Source organism: Pinus tabuliformis, chromosome 4_2 (genome assembly GCF_031772625.1).
Source record: "Pinus tabuliformis cultivar Carrire ecotype Pingquan chromosome 4_2, CPIR1, whole genome shotgun sequence".
Lineage (NCBI taxonomy): Eukaryota > Viridiplantae > Streptophyta > Pinopsida > Pinales > Pinaceae > Pinus > Pinus tabuliformis.
The window spans coordinates 526928059-526951144 of NC_142304.1; positions in this window are offsets into that span (position 1 = coordinate 526928059).

A 23086-nucleotide genomic window follows, 5' to 3' on the forward strand; every position below is an offset into this window, starting at 1 on the left:
TCGGCCAGCAACCAAATAACCCACATGTGTGCTAAACGTTTTAGTATAAAAGGAGGTGACTTGATAGTCATTTGGACACACACTTCACTCTTGATTGCTCTCCACTTGTTTTTGGGTTTTAGTGGAAGAGAAGTCTAAGAGGAGGAAGCCCTAGATGCAGGAGGAAAGGAGACTTAACAAGGAGCCCTAACCACAGTCTAGACACAGTCATGAAGAGGTCCAATACTGCCTTAGCCGCAGTCCTAAAGAGGGTGGTTTAGCCGTAGCCCAAGGGAGGAGATCCGTGCTCTTATACGCTACCCAAACCTGCCCTAATATGCTGCCTAAAGGGATACCCTAACCGCAGTAAAGAGGCTCCCATACACGTTGTCTAAAGGATGTCAGCCGCAGTCCAAGTAGGGAGAACTAAGGCCTATATACGCTGCCCTAATGTGTAGTCATATCCTGCCCTAGCCGCAGGTCCTTCATGCCTTAGCCGCAAGTCTTCTATGTCCTTAAAGAAGGCTCCTCAACGCAGCAAGAAGGTATCCATACAAGCTGCAAATGAAGCCCTAGCTGCAGTCTTCTACACCACCTATCCGCTGTAAGAAAGAGACATTGTTAACAGTTCTAAGAATGTGTTTTAGGTGCACATCTTGGCTGCAGTCCTGAAGACCAGCCACGTTGAAAGGAGAGGTCTCTTCAGATGTTTTATGAAGAGATTTTATTCGCTGTCACAAGAGGTTCTTATCAGCAGTTTAGAAGGGCTATACTATGTTGGCTAAAGGAACTGCTACAAACAATGTGAAACCTCCCTACTTTGATGAGAAGAAGCTCCTATAGCACACAGATCAACAGTGTACATGTTGATGACAGCCTTGTGTATATCCTAGGACTGTGGGATCATAGTCTATCTAGCTGCTGGGCTAGGCCATAGGCCATAGCTAGCAGCTAAGGCAGTGTGACAGCATGACAGAAGCAGTGTGACAACATGACAGAAGGAGTGTGGCAGCATGACATAAGTAATGTCCCTCCTTATGCAGGAGGTGGACAACATTTTAGGAAATGCAACATAATGGTTGGATACTACATGGCTAATACAACATGTTTAGAGATAGCCCATGGATGCAACTACATATCTAGATGCAACAGTTGGATGCAGCATGGTGTGAGAAGCAGCAGGATGATGAGGTATTGCAGCATGCATTTGGGTGCAGCATAGTGCAATGAAGAGCTCAGCATAGTGCAGCATGAGGAGATGCAGTATAGTGATGGGTACAGTCATGATCAGTGAAGCATGATGAGATGCAACATAGTGATGATGGGTGCAGCATGGTGCAACACAGTGAGGTGCAACATGATGATGAGGTGCAGCACAATGATAGGTGCAGCATGGTGATGGAGTCACCTTGGAGAATCAGTTGAAGCAACATGTCTTCAACTGAGTTTAGATACCTCATGTATCATCTTCTTAGAGATGATCTATGCTACCATTTAGATAAGTCAAAGTGTTGACTATTGTTGTATATGTACTATCTCTCTATCTCTCTCTCTCTGTTGAACTATTGAAGAACATATAAGAAGAATTGATCAAGGGTTCCCCACATTGGGGTTTGTCCCTGGCTAGCGCAACATCATGTGTCCTCTTGTCTTGGCTTGTCTTTTGCGATTTATGTTTATGTTCTATCTGCAATTTACAATTATGTTGATGTGATTGCTAATCTGGAAAAGGTATTGAGCTAACTATGTAATTGAAATAAATTGCTCTAAGCATAGAATATGCCTAAAATTAATGATCGATGTCTCTTTTTTAGTATAAATGCATCAATTTGACGTTCTCACAGTCATCATAGTAATAGGCTATAAAATGGTAAATGGTGATACTAGACAATCACTACATCATGACTTATAATGCACAGATGTGGAAGAAGATGGTAATACATTGCATACCCCACTAATGACAATCCAAACATCCTAGATAAGTGTTAGAGATATCTTCAAACTTTATTGTTGTTAAGGATAAGCTACCAAGAAGAACAACATAGAAACCATAAATAAGCTGCAACTAGATCGCTAGTAAGGTGTGAGGAGAAGGTCCTTACTACCATCAAAATTAATGTACAATGGCCAATAATGAAAACACTAATATACTGATAATGAATTTTGAGGAAACTCAAGATAGGGTAATAATATATAGAACTAATTTTTCTATGAACTCTTCATGCATTGCTTCGAACAAGTGAAGGAAATGACGAGTTAATTATAAGAAGTAACCTTCAACAACAAAGGCATGAATCATCATGGTAAGTCCATAATGTGTGAAAGAAGAATCTCTCAAAGAATAAAACAATGGTAGCTAAAGATGAAGTTAAATGTGATCCGACATATCGAAAATGTCGATGATCAATTAGAGTGCTTAAGTCAAGAACTTGAACATGACATCACAATAATAATCAAGTTCAACAACTACCCAAACATGCACTCCATGTAATGTAAAATGGTCTCCCCGTCACAAATACATTGTGGCAAGAAAAGCACTATTTTTTTGTCATCAATAAATTATTTCAAATAGATTGTTGCCACAATCAAACAAAGGAGAAATGTGTGGTCATTATCATACTCAATAATCATATGGACAAATCAATATTAACTAATATCACCATTACATGGAATATGAAAAATTATACAATTTGGAAAAAAAATACACACTTAAATGAATGTTCATATTAGCAAGTTAGGACCGTTTCAAGTTCCAAAAATGAGGTATAATCTTGAGTTTCTAAGAACAAATGGAAATAACTAGAATCAAATATAATAATTCAATGAATATAAATATGTTACGATATAGATAAATCAACAATACACAATTTAAAGAAAACAAACCACATTGAAAATTGATATCGTATGACAAAGCTATGGCAATTTAAAAGTCAACTCCAAAATATTGTTGCTTATCCCCACAAGCTAAGTGAGAAGTACCATGTGGCATGATTAAATTATCTGAAGGAAATAACCATATGCTAACATAGCAATGTACATAAGTTGACGTGGCATGTATATAAAGCTTATGTGCCATGTATAGAATGTTGATGTGGCATGTGTTGAAAGGGATACATGCCAGTGTATGAAATGAGTTTTGACCCTAGTACTTCTTAACAACCAACTACATAACATATTATTATAACCAATCAGCCAAATCCATGATATTTGATGTCAAGTTCATTTGTTATATTATTGAAGAACTAAAGCATATTGCAAGGAATGGATGAGCCATGTCTACTAGAGGAATTTATCAATATGAAGGCCAATTGTGGAAAACACATGGAATACATTGCCTCATTAGACCACTTCATGCATATATGCATAGTGAAACTATCCCCAAAATACACCAATTTGTATATATATGAAGTGCCCTTGTGAATCTTCAATCTAGTCAAAGCAAGGATCAAATTGAGCAAATGAACACTAATCTCGATTAATTAGCGTGCTTTGGATGTAATGGTAATGTCAAATTTTGTAAAAAAAACAACTTAGAATTTACAAAAACAAAACATATGACCCAAATCTAAATTCAAGCATCTATGAAAAAATTGGGCTAAAAAACAAATCTTAAAATTTAGACCATTATATATAAAAAATAAACTAGAACTACTTGTAAATTGATGTCCAAAAAAAAACTTCAATCATTATTGTTGAATGCTCGTGGAAAGAATTAGTAGATATCCAATCCAATATTTTAGTAAACAAAGAAGTTCTTCCAAAGAGTTAGATGTATGGCTCCAATACCATGAAATACCAATGAAATATACATAAACATGTCACCAATATCTATCATTTTTAAACTCTTACGTAAATCATAAAATAAATAAAAGTATATATTTTAAATAAGAGTGAGTCAACAGAGAATTTACGTGGCGAAACCCCGAGGTGCGGAAACATCTATGGAAGCAAGACCTTCTATTCTTCACATTACTCTCTCAATTACAATTGCGAGAGGACCTATATGTATTAAGTTCAAATTGGATCGACACACCTCTCAATCATATGGATGATCTAGCCTAGGGACACATAGGGTCTATCTCAATGATTAACACCACAAATCAACCTCTAATCTTTTGGATTGGAGACCAATTGTATTGATCTACAATGGTCAGGAGAAACCTAGACCATTAATCATAAGATATAATCAAGGGTGGAGATTAACTAATCCACAAATGTTGAAGATAAGTTCATTAGAGATAAGAGAGAAACATTGGATAAAAATAACCTATAAATGTTGTTCATCACCATCTGAAAGACATGTAACTGCCAAATAACTCCTGAAACTATCACCATGTGCATGTGTGCTATATTATAAAAGTCCACACAAAGATGATTGTCATCAAGAAGAATATAGTTTCCATGTTTTTTATTTAATATTTATTCATCTATGTGTTATTATGTTGTTAGGTGTCTCTGTGAAGTAGGCCACACATAGGATAACCTGGAACTGTATGCTTTAAGTTTATGTTTGTAATCTTAGAGAATTGTTGTTATGTGGTGGAATCTCTAAAACTTCCTCATGTATTGATCTGAATTCTTGGGAAAACTTGTAATTGCTATGCAAGCTCCCTCATCAGTTAAAACATATTTTGATTTGTCTCATTTACCCAGTTATGCAAGAGGTTTATGTGCCAAGTTATATGTCTTTTATGTGTCATGTGTGAGAAAATATAAGTTAATTACCTGCTTAAATAACATGAACAACAAATAAAATTGCAAACATCATACACAACAAACTCACAACACATAATTGATCAAGGAGTTCACCCTCCAGCGCCGGGCCACATCTCCTAGGATCTCAATCAATGGCTAGGCTCTCTTTGGAATTATTGGCAAATGTATAATTACAAGCATCTACTACACTCTAATGGCTTTGAAAACTGTACCATTGGGTTCAGAAGACCCAAAAACCCCAGAAATGACTATTAGATCTCTGAAAAATGACTCTGGTTGATCTGTGTTGGACCTCCTCCACTGGTGGCCCTGGGCTTCTTTAACTTCAACATGGGAATATCATGCACAAAAGTTATTCTTTGCCTTTGCAACCTACACCAATGAGTTCATAATGTTGAAATCATCTAGGAAACTAAAAAAGCTGAAAGAGACAGTTGTGGGGGTCCAAATGGGATAGGTGGGTGGCCACCAACATCCACCTGGATCATTCCTCCCCCCTTAGGAAGCAATGGTCCCCATTGCGTTGAGTTCCTCCTTGAGATGAGGAAGCTTCTGCTGAGCTGGGTCTCTGGTGAGCTGTTTTGCACTCTCTGATGTGACCAGAAATGGTGGGAATCATGGTCGACGACGGTCCACATTGAACACTCGGTGCAAGCCAAGGAATGGAGGAATGTTGTGCTTCGAAGCATTGTTGCCCGTAGCCTTGGTACTGGTGTAAGGACCATGTCGGAGTTGCCTGAGTTTCTGATGGGTTCTGGTAAGGTGTTCTCTCTGCAGATGCAACCAGACTTTGTTGCCCACCTGAAACTTGTGTGGTATTTTTGTGGGTGAGGAGAAGTTGTTCCTGTGTTCTGTCATGACCGTATCCCTTTGCTGCTGCTGCTGCATGGAGGAACCCTTTGCAGGGGTCATGGAGGTAGCAACGATCTTCCCCTTACTTTGGGAGTGAACCAGACAGATAAACTTCCTGGTCTGTGAAATGAGCTTGCTGCCTTTCTTAGCAGTGATCAAGGATGTGGCAGTAGGTGGGGCTACCTCTGGTATCCTGTATAATGAATTACTCAAAGAAATAATGACAGCACGAGGCCTTAACTCATACACAGCATGTCGCCTCCACAAGTATGGCTGGCCTAATAATACATCACAAACATCCAGAGGTGTAACATCACACAATACCTCATCTGTGAAGGGTTTGATGCTGTAGGGAAGGCGGCACTGCCGGCGAACTTTCAGATCTCGTCCTTCATGAAGCCACCCGATACTGTACGGCTGCGGGTGCGGTGTAGTCGGTAGGCCCAACCGCTTCACGACCTCTGCTGAAATAAGGTTCTTTTGGCTGCCACTGTCGACAATGAATTGCAGCGGCGAACCCTTCACCCACATCTGTGAGTGGAAAAGACGCTCCCCTTCCTCTGGATTTTCGGGCTCATCTTTCTGGATCTTGGCGGTGGCAACAGTGGCGCTGGGATCCGCATCAATGATCTGCTTCCCTTTGCCATTCCCCTTGTCGGGTTCTGGCTCAGGATCGGAACATGCATCTGATTTGGAAGCCTTCAACTCAGCCACCAGCGACTGCTTGGTCCGACACTCACTTGTGTTATGAGTGGGACTTTTGTGGAACTCACACCACTTTCCTGTGTCCTTCTTCGGCTTCGTGGTGTTGTTCTTTTCTTGTGGCTTCGACGGGTTATCTTGGGTCACCCCGCTTTGGCTTTGTCCTTTGGGCTTCGGATTTGCAGATCCAAAGTCTCGCTTCTTCTGTTTGAGCTTTTGCTCGATTTTGACAGCGTATCGGTATGCTGTGCCGAGTGAGGGGATGTTCAAGAACCCCATCTCTTCCTGGATGTATTTGTGTAGGCAGCCGCGATATTTGAGTACCAAATGCAGCTCAGAATCTTTGATACCCAACTGTGTGCGAAGGGTATGAAAAATGTTTGTGAACTCCGGCACATCTTGGTCTCATCCCTGCCGCAGTGTGGTCCATTTGATGTATTTGTCCTCATAGCTTCCGACAGGGTAGTACTGCTCCTTGATGGCATCCCGAAACGAATCCCAGGTGGGTGCGGCTGAAAATAGTGAGCCAGTACTTTCATCCTTCTGCTCGCAGTAGGTTTCCCACCAGTCCTTGACGTGGGGGGCTGCTTTGAGAAGAGCAAAAACAATCTTTTCCCGACTCGAAAATTCATGAACAGAAAAATATCCATCTAGCAGATTTAACCATTTATCTACGGCATCTGCGTCTATTTGACCCTCGAAGATGGGGATTTCAAAATTAACTTGTACCTTGAACGGTGTGGCGTTTCCAGAGTCGTTGTTGGAAGCCGATGCATCGCCTCTGGGTAGCCACTGAAGGATCTGTGCAAAGTTATCCATCATCGCGTTCCTTTGCCGCTCGAGTGCTTCTTCGAGCAAGATTTTGATAGGATCTCCTGCCCCCTCGTCTTTCTTCTCATCTGCCATGGGAGGCCGTCGGGATTTGCGAGGCTGGTCTTGCAAAGGTTTGACCAGTTCAAGCCCTAACTCCTTATATCCCGACCTCGTTGGGGACATGCAAAGAAAAACAAGAAAAAGCAGACCGCTCTGATACCACTGATCCGGATTTAAATAGGAACGCAATAGATTACAGAGATAACCATATACACAAAGATGCAGCGGAAATAATACTTCATTTTATTAATGGAAAATACTGAAATATGCTTACAACCAGAAATGGAAATAAACCAGCTAGGGCGATGGTAGCTTATCTCTGAGAAGAGATGTGGTGGCTACATGCCTCTGAACTGTTCCGAACTGAGTTACAATGAGGCTTGAAGGCCTATTTATTGTTGAGAAACAATGGAAAACCCTTCACATTCCAAAACCTAACCCTAGAAGATGAAACGCCAAATTGTGGGCCCCGTTTGGGTAAATTGGTACATCAATTTCCCGGGGTCGTAACTTTGGCATACGATCTCCGTTTGACGCGCACGATAGCTCGTTAGAAAGATCTATCCGAGTACTACCACTTTGGGAAGGGCAACATCGGTCCATCGACCCATGTTGCCCCCAGAATTCCCAAAAAAACGTCGTTTAGGGCCTCAAAACGGCTCCGGAAGTTCAGGACCCGAAAAACTGCTAAAAATAGTAAACTGTGCTACAATTTAGGAAACTAAAAAAGCTGAAAGAGACAGTTGTGGGGGTCCAAATGGGATAGGTGGGTGGCCACCAACATCCACCTGGATCAGTCAACTGATTCTCTCATTATAGAACCCATACTTATTCCCTCAATCAGGGGAGGAAATTAAGGATAAATTCCTCAATCAATGGGACAACTCATGTGCATGCTCACAAAGACTTCAAATTCAAATTTCCTTAACTAATTAACTCAACTGAATTAATTAATTAATATTTCCAACTGCTGTTAAGACCAAAATTAATTTTACTTCCTATAGATAGACTAGGGACTGCTATAAATAGGAAGGGACCCAGAAATGCTATTTTTAGCAGGTTTATTTTTGGCACATTCTAAATTTAGCATTTCTTGTTGCACACTTTTCAACACACACACACACATATATATATATATAATTTCCACATAATATTCATCATGAACCAATAATTCCACCTTAGAGGACATTGGGCAATTTCACCTTCACACAACCAAACTGGTGAATCCTGAAGTGACACTTGTCACAGCCTCATGGGGAAAACTAAAGAAGATTCCCATCATGTTAACTGTACTGCCATGTCATCATTCTATCATGTTCTGCAATATTTTTAGTTGTTTAGGAAAACGAACATCAGGCCTTTTCTCCTTCATCCAGACTTGGTCTTTAGTGAAACGAATTGCGTTGCGATCGTCTTGACGAGACTGAGGCATTCGCACCAATTTCGAGCCAGTATGAAAACTTTGAATTTTGAGCAAATTTTGGTCCCTAATCCAGATTCCGATCAGATATACTATTGCTAGCCCCCATTATCACCCTTTGATTAGTAAATATTTTTATTTCAGTTAAAAAAAATAATTAAAAATGTAGCATAAATGCATCTTAATAAGCAACAATATATTTACATTCAACGCATTTATTTTCCAAAATCATAATAAATCATTCGAAACACCATCTCAACGCAACTTTATATAAACAATATATGTTTGTCTTGTAATACTAAAATAACATAATTCCAATTATCTCTTTCAAATGGTCCAATGATATTACTATCCTTAGTCCAATGGTCTTACCATCCTTTACACATATCACATGTAATCTAACTTTATTTTGTATATTTGTCTATTTTTTATTGAAAACAATACCGCAATCAATTACAAATATCAACATTCCATAAATACAAAGTCTTATCCACAGCCTTGGGAGCAAGGGGAATACACATTCTAAATAAGGTATAGAGGATAAACTCCTACTTAGAATCCCCAAGTCAACATAATCATGAATATACATACATATGCATGTCATTTAAAAGAAAATCATAATACAAAACAATGTAAAGATAAGATCAAACTTGGAAGTTTCAAAATCCAAAATCAATAAACCAATTTCAACCTTAAAAGGCAACCAAACATAGTTCAAATTGCAAGAAATAATTTATAAGGCACACACTCTTCCTTAAGGGGTTGTTCACTAACTCACCCTGCTTTTTGAGGGAAAACCTCTTTACTTTTGATCAAATTTTATTTGCAAAAACAAGTATGTATCCACTTGATTTAGAAACATTGTTGATGACACTTTGAAAAAAATGGTTTAAATGGACATTAAAAAGTTTCCCAACAAAATCAACAAAAATATCCCATAGAGAAGGAAGAGTATATGTGCATTATGATGCAAAAATATGTTTAGAGAGCTTGGATATAAAGGAGTGAGAATGCTTGCATGGAAAATTGATGATGAAGGGTTTTAAATTATATTTCACACTTAGCACATCATGGAGGGAAAAGCACACGTCATCTTGACTTAAGCCAAGTCCCCATAGGCCAAGATGCAAGATAAGGATATGGAAAGAGCCCAAGAAGGAATGGGGTTGAAGGATTTACCTAATACACATATTTGGGGTGGTAGAAATAGAACAACATTTCCTTCTTCGTTACAAGAAGTACTACATCAGGAAGGGGTTAACATTGGATGAGTTCAACTAGACTAAAGTATCTAGACATGGTAAAATGGAAAAGTATGTAAGGAGAGCTATAGGGCTAAGATGTTGACAACAAACATGACAAGTGCAATCTAGCCTTCAACAAAAAATGAATTTACCTTAGCAAGGATTGGAGTGAGAATGTTAAAACACCACAATATAATGCAATTCATTCATGTTTCTTTTGACATTCATCTGTTTTTGTTATTTTCTTTATTTACTCAATTGTAGAAGTTGGAAACTATCAGGTATACTACTATATGATACACACCATTAGTCTTGTAAAAGTTCAATAAAATTTTATTTTATTCTACCACACATTTAATGATATTCACACCCTAACTTGCATATATTATAGGTTTCCTCTCCACACTAAGGAAGTGTGTTACTATCAATATTTTATATCCTCATGGTCATTCATTATTTGTTCCAACCACCCGATTTTGCAAATGCTCATACTTGTAATGATGCTTAAATGTGACAATATCACAAGTTATAACAAGTTTGGAATAAAAATGGGGTGACAAGTGCAAAAGGAGTTATTACGAGTCTTGGGAAAACAATAGAATTTTCATTTGATTGGGGTCTCTATATTTCTTCTAATAACACAACATAAGCTAATGATTTATTGCAAGGTTTGAGGCTAGCCTTTGAGTCTGGTATTAAATCATTGATAGTGGTGGGTGTTGAGAAATGGCAACAAGAAATTCCAGTTTAATTTGTCCTTGAATTAAATTGTGAATTAAATTCGAATTCTATTCTCATAGCAACTTAGAATTAGTTAATTAAGTTTATTAAACTTACTTAAATTAGGAAATTTGAGTTGGAAGTCTTTCCGTCGTCATGTGGATGTTCTCCCTACTTTGTAGGAGTCCAGTGTGAGTTAATTGTGAGTTGTAAAATAGAAGACTCAGTTTCATGAGTCAGCTCAGTTAAATTAGTTATCAAACTGATTGAGAGAACTAATAGTGAGTTAACAGTTAGTGGTGTCACTAATGAACTCCACCAGTGCTACTCTAGTTAACTGAATATTTACTCATCAGAAACTCATGCATGTTGATTTTGAGAAAGACCCAGTTGAGACTAGAGTGCAGGGATAGTGTACTATTTGTTTTAGATTTTTCTGAGTTGCACTGATAGTGCATGCATTCAGGAACTAACCCTTGAGGGATTGCACAATTTTTAGAGGCTTTATTTCCCTTTAAATACAAGTTATCCTCCATAGGAATTATGCATTGGAATAGAGACTTGGAGAGCTTGTGAAGAGGCTAAGCTTTGCCCTTGAGCTTGCTTATGAGTTGGAGATTGAATTTGCTGAGTGTTGGGATTGTTCTAGAGAGAACAAGCATTGTAATTTCATCTTGATTTTTTGGATTAATACAAAACAGATAGTGGGGTTTTGAGTTGTGGCTTTCCCCGGATATTTATTTTGTTATGTGCTTTTGATTCTCTTCCTCTATTGATTATTGTTTGCTCGATGTTTATGGGCTTTCGCTGTAAAGAATAGAAGTAGATTCTTGTCTCTTTCTTTAGCAAATTGCATTAGCTTGTGAATCTACAAGATTTTATACATGGTATTGGAGCTAAGAACAACATAGTAGAGGAGATTTCGAAGTTTTGATTTTTTGGGTTACAGGTGAAAGTCAAATTTGTAATGCATACTTTAGGATCGACAGATGGCGTTCCATGGGTTGAGGCTTGAGTATGCCTTGGAAGGCAACTCGAATTTCATAGCCTGGAGGGACAGGATGGAGGCTGTGCTAGAGGACAATGGTTTGAAGGAATTTATTGAACAAGCAATTCCTAAGCTAGCAGCTACTGATGCACAGAACTTGGTCTAGTGGAAGAAGTGTGTGGCGAAGGCAAGGCAAATAATCCTTGAGGGAGTTCAAGATCATATTGTTTCGAGTCTCCATGGAAAGGAAACCCCACATGCTATGTGAAAAACATTGACGGACTTGTATCAGAATAGCAGTGATCAAAGGAAGTTGGCACTGAAGGATAAACTTCGTAAAATCAAGAAGGAGAAAGGCAAGACAATTCCAAAGTACTTCACCAAGTTCACTCAATGTCGGGATGAACTTGGAAGTGTTGGAATCACGAATAATGTTGAGCCAAGGGCATTTGATCCGAATATGAAATGATGTCATAATCCATATCCACGAAACCCATTATGTAAACTACCGCATCATTTCAGACGATGTTTTGAAGATTCCTCCCTGATCTCGAATCATGATTCGAGATCACTGGTTGCTGAGGAGGATATGGTGAGCCTTGCTCTTCTTGGACTCCCAACGAGTTGGCATAGTTATCAGGACTCTGTCAATGGTTGGGAGAAGCTGCCAAATTGATAATGACTATGGTCGGATTTGATGCAGGATGAGATCAGGAGGAACACCAATGATGTCTCTTCATTAAAGACTGATGATGAAGATAATTGTGCCTTAGCGATTAAGGCGAGGAAGGGGAAAGGTAAAATTTCCCATTCCAAATCAGATTCTTATCATGGAGGTAAGAAGAAGGACTTGACGAAAGTTAAATGCTTTCGTTGTCACAAGATGGGACACTTTGCTACAAATTGTCCAATGAAGAAGTCCAAGGAGAAGTCCTTAGGAGGAGTCGGGGGTGAGGCTTTTGCCTCCCAATTCGAATTGGACTTCTCCCTCATTGCATGCATGGTGTCTTCAATGATGGGAAATGTCTGGTACTTAGGCAGTGGAGCTTCATTCCACATGACTGGAGACAAAGAGTTATTCAGTGAGCTGGAGGAGAAAGATCTCAAGAGGCATATCGAGATGGGTGATGATTGTAAGTATAGTGTTACTGGTGTGGGCACTATTACTTGTCAAAGGGAGCATGCGACTCCACTCACCTTGAAGAATGTTATGCATGTACCTAAACCGACAAAGACCTTAGTATTCGTTGTCATGCTTGAGGATAGAGGCTATGATGTGATCTTTTCGAAAGGAAAGGCGTTCCTTCGACACATAGCCACGGGTCAAGTAAAGAAGATAGGGATTCGAGTTCAAAATCTCTATAAGATAGAGGTAGAGGATTGTGCTGCTTTGAGTTCAAAAGCGGAAAAGATGTTGAGTCGAGATGTCGACGAGTTGTGGCACAGGCGATTGGGCCACTTGCATCATGGGGCTTTGAAGATATTGCAGCAAATCTCTACTGGTCTTCCCAAAGGTACGCTTGAGCAAGTTGATACATGCAAGGGTTGTACTTTGGGAAAATACACCAAGTCTTCCTTTGGAGATAGAGACAATCGAGCAGAGTCTATTTTGGAGAGAGTACATTCAGATGTGTGTGGACCATTCTCGACAACAACCACGAACAAACAGAAGTATTATGTTAAATCTGTTGATGACTATTCTCGTAAATGTTGGGTATTTTTTATGCAGAAAAATGATCAAACTTTCACAGAGTTTTGTGAGTTCAAAACATTGGTAGAGAAAGAGTCTAGTAAGAAGGTTAAAGCTCTATGGAGTGATAACGGTGGTGAGTATGTCTCAAATGAGTTTAAGAACTTTTGTGCAACAGAAGGGATTAAACAAGAGTTGATGGCACCCCATAACCCTCAATAGAATGGGGTTGTCGAGAGGAAGAACAAGAGCATAGTAGGGGCAGCAAGGGCGATGTTGCATGATCAAGGCCTACCACTACACTTGTGGGCTGAGGCATGCAACACAACGGTTTATGTTCAAAACCGTAGCCCACATCAGATACTTGAGATGAAGACATTAGAGGAGGCTTATTCCGGTAAGAGGCCAGATGTTGGTCGGGATTTTTGGGTCATCAGTTTATTTCCATGTGACCAAAGATGCATGGAAGAAGCTTGAGCCAACAATAGAGTTGGGGATCTTTTTGGGGTACACTAATAAAACCCACAACTATCGGGTGTACAGGCTGACTAGTCGAATGACAATGGTTCACAGGGATATCAGGTTTGATGAGGAGAAGGCCATGCGAGTATCCCTTTAGAGGGAGCTTGAGCTACATGCGAATGAGGAGATTTTAGCTCCTAAGGTTGAGGGACCTCAGATTGATGTGGAGCAGCCACATGTAGAGGTTCAGAGAGTGGAGACATCCACTCAGGCAGAGTATTCCAAAGAGGGAAGAAAGCGCACTAGAGAGGCTCATAGATTGTTGGATGATGCACAGGAGAATGTGGGAGTACCCTCTTCTCAGCATAAATAGAGGAGGCCACCAAAGAGGCACACTGGATACATGGCACTTATGGGTGCATGTGTTGTGACAGAGCCATCTTCCTTTCAGGAAGCAGTGCAACAACCGGTTTGGGTTGATGCGATGATGGAGTATGACTCCATAGTTCGAAAAAGTGTTTGGGATGTGGTCCCGAGACCAAAGGACAAGTCAGTTGTGAGCCCCTGTTGGCTTTACAAGGTAAAGAAAGTTGTAGATGGTAGTGTGGAGAAGCATAAGGCTAGATTTGTGGCCCGTGGCTTTTCACATGTAGAGGGGATTGACTATGATGAGACCTTTGCTCCTGTTGCAAGGTACTCATCAATCAGATCTATTTTGGCACTATTAGCACAGATGGGTTGGAAGATCCATCAGATGGATGTGAAGACTTCCTTCCTCAATGGCATGATTGAAGAAGAGGTGTACGTAGAGCAACCCGAAAGTTTTGAAACCTTGGACCGTGAGTCGCATGTGTGCCAACTCAAGAGAGCGTTGTATGGGCTGAAGCAAGCACCCCGTGCTTGGTACACCAGTGACCCAGGTGGATATTGGTAGCCACCCGCCAACTCCACTTGGACCCCCACTATTGTTTCTTTCAGTTTTTCAGTTCCCTTAATTGGAGCACAATTTACTAATTTTGGCAGCTTTTCGGGTCGTGAACTTTCGGAGCTGTTTTGAGGCCCTAAACGACATTTTTTTGGGAAATTTGTGAGCAACATGGGTCCATGGACTAATGCTACTCTTCCCAAAGTTGTAGTCCTCAGATAGATCTTTCTAACGAGGTATTGTGCGCATCAAATGGATATCGTATGCCAAAGTTACGACCCTGGGAAGTTGATGTACCAATTTACCCAAAACTGGGCCCATAGTTTGGCGCTTCATCTCCTAGAGTTAGGGTTTTGGATGTTTAGGGTTTTCCATTGTTTCTCAACAATAAATAGGCCTTCGAGCCTCATTGTAAGACAGTTCAGAGGCATGTAGCCGCCACATCTCTCCTCAGAGATAAGCTACCATCGCCCGAGCTAGTTTATTTCCATTTCTATTTGTAAGCATATTTTAGTATTTTACATTAATGAAATGAAGTATTATTTCTGTTGTATCTCTATATTTATGGTTATCTCTGTAATTTGTTGTGTTCCTGTTTAAATCTGGATCAGTGGTATCAGAGCGGTCTGCTCTTTCTCTGTTTTTCTTTGCATGTCCCCAACGAGGTCAGGATATAAGGAGTTAGGGCTTGAACTGGTCGAACCTTTGCAAGACCAACCTCGCAAATCCCGATGGCCTCCCATGGCAGATGAAAAGAAAGACGAGGGGGTAGGAGATCCTATCAAAATCTTGCTCGAAGAGGCCCTCGAGCGACAAAGGAATGCGATGATGGACAAATTTTCCCAGATCCTTCAGCGGCTACCTAGGGGTGACACATCTACTTCCAGCAGCTACTCTGGAAGTGCCACACCCTTTAAGGTACAAGTTAACTTTGACATTCCCATATTTGAGGGTCAGATAGATGCAGACGCTATAGATAAATGGTTAAATCTGCTAGAAGGGTATTTTTCTGTTCATGATTTTTCCGGTCGGGAAAAGATTACTTTCGCTCTTCTCAAAGCCGCCCCCACGTCAAGGACTGGTGGGAAACCTATTGTGAGCAGAAGGATGAAAGTACGACCTCACTTTTTTCAGCCGCACCCACTTAGAATTCATTCTGGAATTCCTTAAAGGGGCAGTACTACCCTATCAAAAGCTATGAGGATAAATACATAAAGTGGATGATGCTGTGGTAGGGAAGGGACCAAGACTTGCCAGAGTTTACCAATATTTTTCATACCCTTCGCACAAAGTTGGGTATCAAGGATTCTGAGCTGCATTTGGTACTCAAATACCGCGGCTGCCTACACAGGTACATCCATGAGATGGAGTTCCTGGACATCTCTTCGCTTAGCACAATGTACCTATACGCTATCAAGATCGAGCAGAAGTTTAAATAGAAGAAGCGAGACTTTGGATCTGTAAATCTAAAGTAAGGGAAAGGCACCCCCAAATCACTGAACAAAGGACAAAGCCAAGGCGGGGTGGCCCAAGACAACCCGCCAAAGCCGCAAGCAAAGAATAACACCGTGAAGCCGAAGAAGGACACAGGAAAGTGGTGTGAGTTCCATAAGAGCTCCACTCACAACACAAGTGAGTGTCGGGCCAAGCAGTCATTGGTGGCCGAGCTAAAGTATTCAGAATCAGATGCATGTTCAGACTCTGAGTCAGAACCCGATAAGGGGAATGACAAAGGGAAGCAGATTATCAATGCGGAGCCCAACACCACCATTGCCACCACAAAGATCTAGAAGGAGGAACCTGAAGATCCAGAGGAGGAGGAGTGCCTCTTCCACTCCCAGATGTGGGCAAAGGGCTCCACACTACAGTTCATTGTCTATAGTGGGAGCCAAAAGAACCTCATTTCGGTAGAGGTTGTGAAACGGCTGGGCTTATCGACCACAACACATCCACAACCATACACCATCAGGTGGCTTCACCAAGGACGAGATCTTCACGTGAGCCAGCAATGTCGCCTTCCATACAACATCAAGCCCTTCACGGATGAGATATTATGTGACGTTTCTCCCCTTGATGTTTGTGATGTATTATTAGGCCAACCATACTTGTGGAAGCGACATGTTGTATATGAGTCAAGGCCTCGTGTTGTTATTATTACTTTGGGAAATAAGTTGTACAGGATACCGAAGGTAGCACCGCCTACCGTCATCTCTTTGGTTAATGCAAAACAATGTAGTAAGCTCATTTCCAAAACCCGAAAATTTGTTTTCTTGATGATATGCCCTCAAGGAAAGAAGAAGACAGTGGCCACGACCTCCAAACAATGCCCCTCCACACGACAATTACAGATGGACAGGGTTGTGGAGGAGTACGAGGATATCTTCACCTCCCCCACAGGGGTTCCTCTGCACTGTCAGATCAAGCACTCCATCGATCTAACCCCAGGTGCACCGCTACCCAATGGACCAATCTATCGACACTCTGTTTTGGAGAATGATGAAAACAAGAGGCACATTCAGGAGTTGCTGCAGAAAGGTCACATCCGACCGAGTTCATCGCCATGTGGGAGCCCGATCGTGTTGGTATAGAAGAAGGATGGGACTTGGAGACTTTGTATTTACTATCGGGCGCTGAACAAGATCACTGTCCGGAATAGGTACCCGATCCCACAGATTGATGACCTTCTGGACCAACTCAAGGGGGCAAAATATTTCAGCAAGATCGATTTGAAGTCAGGATATCACTAGGTACCAATCGAACCCTTCGATGTGTGGAAGACTACCTTCAAAGCCAAGGAGGGCCTTTTCGAATGGTTGGTTATGCCTTTCGGGTTGACGAATGCTCCTGCAACCTTCATGAGGCTAATGGATGACATCTTGCGGCCATTCACCAACTCATTTGTAATGGTATACTTGGATGACATCCTGATCTTCAGCTAGAGTTGGGAAGAGCACCTCCACCACATCCGTCAGGTTCTCCAGACACTGCGGCAACACAAGTTATGTGCCAATTTGGAGAAATGCACTTTTGGCATGACCCAAGTTCAATATCTGGGATACATTATTGATGAACATGGGGTGCATGCGGATCTAGCCAAGATCCAAGTCATTCAGGATTGGCCATCTCCAACCACTCTGACAGAGCTCCGCAGCTTTTTGGGTCTTGCCAACTTCTACCGCAGGTTCGTGTTGGGATTTTCTCATATCACTTAGCCCTTGAGTCAAGTCACCAAGAGAGGAGTGAAAGCAAAATTCTTTTGGTCTGAATCTCAACAAAAGGCATTCACAGAGTTGAAACATCGTCTCTGCTCGGCACCAGTGCTCGCATTACCAGATTTGCAACAACCATTTGAGATCGAGATAGATGCCTCTGACTATCCTATTGGGGCAGTCCTTACTCAACATGGGCATCCAGTGGCATAACACAGTAAGACACTTTCAGACACAGTCTGAAAGTGTCCCAGTTATGACAAAGAGATGTATTCCATTGTGCAGGCCTGCCGATAATGGAAGCATTACATTTTGGGGAAGGAAACAGTCATCCACACAGACCATCGGCCCCTGCAGTTCATACAGACGCAAGGGAAGTTGCAGAATGATCGTCATCAGAAGTGGTCCACATACCTGCAACAGTTCCATTTGAATATCAAATATAAGAAAGGCAACACCAATAATGTTGCAGATTGCCTCAGTCGACCACCGATCATGGCGTTAACCACCGTGCTCAACTCTTGTGAGCACGAGACTTCTGATTGGCCACTTCTCTACAAAAGCAACCCAGAATTCGGCCACACATACCATACACTCTTGGAGGGTCATCTTCTTCTAGATTTTCACCTCCAGGATGCCTTGTTATGCCACCTGGGTCACCTTTGTGTTCCTTCAAGCAAGCATGCCAAGATGATTTTGGAAGCACACTACAGTTGGGCTGCTAGGCATTTCGGGGTCGAGAAAATGGTGGCAGTACTGCAGAAGTATTTCTATTGGCCGAATCTTCGATAGGATGTCAGAAAGTACATCAGATCTTGCACTGCCTACGCCATTGCCAAACCAACCATCAAGAAGCAAGGCCTCTATACTCCGTTGCCTACCCCTAGTCGACCTTTGGAATCCATCTCCATGGATTACATGTCGGGCCTTCCTTCTACTAAGCATGGAAACGACTGTGTTTTTGTGGTCGTCGACAGGTTCTCAAAGATGGCTATTATGGCGGCCTGCAAGAAGAATATCACAGCAAAAGCCACTGCTAAACTCTTCTTTGAACGAGTGTGGGTACACTTTGGGATCCTACAATCTATCATCTCAGATCGGGACAACAGGTTCCTAAGTACATTTTGGTCCAGTCTTTGGTTGATGCTGGACACCAAACTCACCAAGTCCACAACCTTCCATCTCCAAACAGATGGCCAAACAGAGGTTGTCAACAAGATGATCGTACACATTCTGTGCATGTACAACCCAAATCATCCACGCACATGGGGTGAGAGCCTCCCTTATGTTCAACACAACTATAACTGGGCTCTCTACAGCTCGACTGGCCACAACCCTTTTCAGGTGGGCTTGGGATTCCAACCATTATGTCCCATTGATGTGGCCATGCCATTTGCATCTACTTAGGCAAATTCAGCTCATGTCCAGTCCGAAACAAATAAGGCAAACAACTTCATTGAGCACATCCAACATATCCGCCAACAGGTCCATGAAATTATGGAGAAATCAAATGCCAAGTACAAGCAGCGACATGATCAACATCTGGTGTCACACAAGTTTCAGGTGGGCGACAAAGTCTGGTTGCATTCGCAAAAGGAACGCCTTATCGGAGCCTATCGGAAACTCATACCACTCCGATATGGTCCTTTCACCATTACCAAGGCTGCGGGAGACAATGCATTTGAGCTCAACATTCCCCCATTCCTTTGCCTACACCCAGTGTTCAATGTGGACCGCCTTCGGCCATACTTTCCACCATTACTAGACACATCCGACATTGCAGAACAACTCACACCAACAAAGTTAAATCCAGATTGCATGGAACAAGTTGCAACTAATAGGATCATGGAAATGCAGATCAGGCACACTTGCCAACAGAAGATCCAACTATATCGAGTTGTCAAAGCAGGTCAACTCCTTCACTAGGGCAAGTGGCTCACCAGGGACCAAGTTCAACAGAAGTTTCCTCGTCTCATGGAGGAACTCAACGCAATGGGGACCATTACTTCCTAAGGGGGGAGGAATGATCCAGGTGGATATTGGTGCCCACCTGCCAACTCCACTTGGACCCCCACCATTGTTTCTTTTAGTTTTTCAGTTCCCTTAATAGTAGCACAATTTACTATTTTTGACAAATTTTCGGGTCCTGAACTTCCAGAGCCGTTTTGAGGCCCTAAACAACTTTTTTTTTTGGGAAAATTAGGAGCTCTTCCCAAAGTTGTAGTCCTCGAATATATCTTTCTAACGAGGTATTGTGCACGTCAAATGGATATCGTATGCCAAAGTTACGACCCCAGGAAGTTGATGTACCAATTTACCCAAAACGGGGCCCATAGTTTGGTGCTTCATCTCCTAGGGTTAGGGTTTTGGATGTTTAGGGTTTTCCATTGTTTCTCAACAATAAATAAGCCTTAAAGCCTCATTGTAAGGCAATTCAGAGGCATGTAGCCGCCACTTCTCTCCTCAGAGATAAGCTACCATTGCCCAAGCTAGTTTATTTCCATTTCTGTTTGTAAGCATATTTCAGTATTTTACATTAATGAAATGAAGTATTATTTTTGTTGTATCTTTGTATTTATGGTTATCTTTGTAATTTGTGGCGTTCCTGTTTAAATCTGGATCAACTAGGATAGATAGCTACTTCACTAGGTTAGGCTTCACGAAGAGTGAAGCGGATGCGAACCTGTATCACATAGTGGTGGCAGGTAAGTTGTTGATCATTGTACTTTATGTAGATGATCTTATACTAACAGGTGATGATAAGCTCATCAAATCTTTCAAGGAGGACCTTGCAAGAGAGTTTGAGATGAAGGACATGGGGCTCATGCATTACTTTATTGGCATGGAGGTATGGTAGGGAGATGGGAAGTTGTTTGTATCTCAGGGCAAGTATGCCAACGAGATACTTAAGAGATTCTACATGGAGAGCAGTAAACCCATGGAGACTCCTCTAGTTGGTAACTGGAGGAAGGAGGATGCTACTTCAGGGGAAGTAGTGGAAGCTACTGTTTACATACAACTTGTGGGTTCACTCATGTACTTGGTGAACACACGACCGGATATATGCTATGCAGTTAACCAACTTAGTCAAGCGATGGTTAGGCCTACCAAGCTATATTGGAAGGCGACAAAGCATGTATTGAGATACCTTAGAGGCACTACTCAGTTTGGGTTATGGTACAAACAAATAGAGGGATTGAAGCTTCAAGGCTTCACCAATGCAGATTGGGCAGAGAGTCCATCCGACAGGAAGAGCACATCAGGAGGGATCTTTAGTATTGGGTCAACGGTAGTTTCTTGGTATAGCAGGAAACAAAGATCAGTTGCACTCAGTTCAGCAGAGGCAGAGTACATGGCTACAAGTCAGGCAGCATGTGAGTCTATCTGGATGAGGAAGATCCAGGTTGGTTTGTTTTGTCAGCAGATGGATCCGAGATTGATTTATTGTGATAATCAAAGTTGTATCAAACTCTCTGAAAATCTAGTCTTTCATGATTGGTCCAAGCATATTGATATCTAGTATCATCATCTCAGAGATTGTGTATTGAGGCGGATCATGTTGTGAGATTACATTCCCACAGAGGAGCAAGATGTTGACATCTTGACAAAGGCATTGTCAAGATGTAAGTTTGAGTTTCACAAAGATAGGATCAGGGTAGTTGATAATCCCTTTCTTATTGAGAGGGAGTGTTGAGAAATGACAACAAGAAATTCTAGTTTAATTTGTCCTTGAATTAAACTGTGAATTACATTTGAATTCTATTCTCATAGCAACTTAAAATTAGTTAATTAAGTTTATTAAACTTACTTAACTTAGGAAATTCGAGTTGGAAGTCTTTTTGTCATCATGTGTATGTTCTCCCTACTTTGTAGGAGTCCAGTGTGAGTTAATTGTGAGTTGTAAAATAGAAGATTCAGTTTCATGAGTCAGTTCAATTAAATTAGTTCTCAAACTGATTGAGAGAACCAATAGTGAGTTAACAGCCAGTGGTGTCACTTATGAATTCCAACATTGCTACTCTAGTTAACTAAATATTTACGCATTAGAAATTCATGCATGTCGATTATGAGAAAGACCCAGTTGAGACTAGAGTGGAGGGACAATGTACTATTTGTTTTAGATTTTTCTTAGTTGCACTGATAGTGCATGCATTCAGGAACTGACCCTTGAGGGATTGAACAATTTTTGGAGGTTTTATTTCCCTTTAAATACAAGCTATCCTCCATAGGAATTACGCATTGGAATCGAGACTTGGAGAGATTGTGAAGAGGCTAAGCTTTACCCTTCAGCTTGCTTATGAGTTGGAGATTGAATTTGTTGAGTGTTGGGATTGTTCCAGAGAGAACAAGCATTGTAATTTCATCTTGATTTTCCAGATTAATACAAAACAAACAATGGGTGAGTGATGAGAAGTGACTTGAGGCACCTCTCCACATTCCCATTGTCATGCCTCTACATGAATATGAACTCATGCAAGAACTTTTCTCTTGTCATAATGGGATTATGGTTTATTTTTGTACTATGCAACGACATAGGCTCTAACTATTAGGTTGGAGTGAAATTCTAATAAGATCACGAGCGTCTTTAGTTATTGAGTTAGAATCATAATGGGGGAGTCCTATTGGTGTTTATCTATCATATTTTGGGGGGCTCTTAGCTCCATCTCATTCCTTCATGAACTTGGCAAGAGCCTTAGATTAGAATCATAATGGGGGAATCCTATTGGTGTTTCTCTATCATATTTTAGAGGGCTTTTAACTCCTTTGTCTCATTCCTTCATGAATTTGGCAAGAATGTTGTTGTGTGAAAGTGGCATTCCTTGTTTAGTGAATGGAAATGACATTCTTTGGGTTTTTTTGGGGCTAGAAGGTGTTGGACTCAGTGCACAATACATGTTTTGGGGACTTTGTTCTTTCCATGTTCTTTCTTTTGGCAGTCATTTGCTCTTTTTGTTCCCTATGAATTTACCAAGGACTCTCCTACTCAACATATTGGAACCTAGCTTGATTCTTCATTAGGCACTTAGGACTCTACAACTAGAAATTAGTTTATGGGTAGAAAGGGGAACACCCCATGATGGTTTGGAGTCTTCACTTCATCATGGATTATTTGGTATTGAAGAAGATTAGGCGTGTGTTAAGAAATCATGAAGAATTCATTTAGGCTAATAGAACCTCAGTTTTCATAGCCACATTAATAGTTCATGAAAATGAGCAACAAGTAGTCACTTAGGTTGCAACAATCATGGGCGCACTTGTTTGACAAAAACATCAAATAGCTATTCTAGAGGTTGAATATAATATGC